Raw genomic sequence first — 1776 nt, forward strand, 5'->3', positions numbered from 1 at the left:
CTCCTTCCAGCTGAGCCTCGGAGGCCAACTCTCCTGGGACCCTCCTCCTCTGCAGGGGGCAAGGGAGAGGGGTGCCCCTCTGCCCCACAACCACCCACCCACCCTTCCTGGCATGGGCACCGGTGCCAAGGAGGGCGATGCGGCATCCCCAGCCTCCCTGGGCCCTTTCCTCCACCGATGCCCCCCTGATGCCCACCCCCACCATGCCAGGCACACGCAGACCCATGCCCAGCCCTGTGCCCAGCCCCATGCCCATGCCAGCCCTTTGTTGCCAGCCCAGCTCAGCCCAGCCCAGCCCAGCAAATGGCGCCTGCTGCTGGCCCAGCTGGCCAGCCTCCCTGAGCCCAGAAGGTAGAGGGCCCTGGTCCTCCTCCCTCCCTGCCTGCCTCCCTGTCCGGGAATGGAGGACGCCCCCAGAACCCATCTGCCATGCCCTGAGAGCCAGAGAAGAGGAGCCCAAGTAGGGATGCTGCTGCTGCTGCTGCAGCTGCGCGGGGATCTTACCAGGAGCCGAGGGATGCAGCTTCCAGAGGCAGAGGCAGGCAGCAGAGCTGGGCTCCTGGGGTCCCTGGCTGGGCGCCCCGAAGAGCAAGAGCAGGAGGAGGGACAAAAGGGGGCTGCTCTGGGGCTGCTGCTGCTGCTGCTCTTGCTGACGTGGGCCTCCTCCTCTTCCTCCTCCTCTTTCTCGCAGGGGACGAAGGCAAGAAGGCAGGCAGCAGCAGCCCCAGCAGCAACGCCCTTAAAGGGGAAAGGCAGCAGCAGGGACCCAGGCCCTTCCTTCCTGCCTTCCTGCCTTCCTTCCAGATCTCCTCCTCCTCTGGAGCCCCAGGGCTGCTGCCTTGCCTTCCTCCTCCTCCTCCTCCTCTTCCCTGGGGCCAGCCACGTCCTCCTTTCCCAGGATGCGTCCTCCATCCCAGCCCCAAAAGCCCCCTTTCCCAAGACGTGCCCCTCCCTCTCCACCTTCTGCCCAGAAGCCTTTCCAAAGGCTCTCCATCCATCCAGAGGGACCAGGTGGCCTCCTTGTCTAGAGCATGCCCTACCTGCCCACAGACAGTCCCAAAGGCCCTCCTTCCACTCAGGGTGACCAGATGGCCTCCTTGTCCAGGGCGATGCCCTCCATCTCCACCTTCTGCCCAGAAGGCATTCCCAAAGGCCCTCCTTCCATCCAGAGGGACCAGGTGGCCTCCTTCTCCAAGACACAGCCTCCATCCCTGCCTTAAGGCTAGGAGGCATTCCCCAAAGCCCTCCATCCAGATGTCCTCCTTGTCCAGGGCATGCCCCTACCTCTCCACCTTTTGCCCAGAAGCCTTCCCAAAGGCCCTCCTTCCATCCAGTGGGACCAGGTGGCCTCCTTTTCTGGGACACCAGGAGGCATTCCCAAAGGCCCTCCATCCATTCTGAGCAGGACTAAGAAGCAGGGATTCATTGGTGGTGGTCAACCACCCTCCAGGCAATCCCAAATCATGGCCACCCCATTTATAACACCCTCAGCTGGGTCATTTTGGCTTCTTCCAGGGAGGTTTCAGGCTTGATCTGTTCCAGGACCCATTTCTGGCCATCCATGGGATCCTCAGCACTCTCCTCCAGCAACACATCACAAATGTATTCTCTCTCTATGCACTTTCTTCACTGTCCAGCTCTCACATCTGCACATGGGGATGGAGAATGGTTTGGCCGTTTTATAGAAGGAGCACCGTTTTACTCAGCCACTGTATTTAATGGGACTTCAGCATCCATGGATTTTAGTATCCTGGAACCAAACCCCAGCATCAACAT

The sequence above is a fragment of the Sceloporus undulatus genome, chromosome 9 (genome assembly GCF_019175285.1).
Source record: "Sceloporus undulatus isolate JIND9_A2432 ecotype Alabama chromosome 9, SceUnd_v1.1, whole genome shotgun sequence".
In the NCBI taxonomy this organism is placed as follows: domain Eukaryota; kingdom Metazoa; phylum Chordata; class Lepidosauria; order Squamata; family Phrynosomatidae; genus Sceloporus; species Sceloporus undulatus.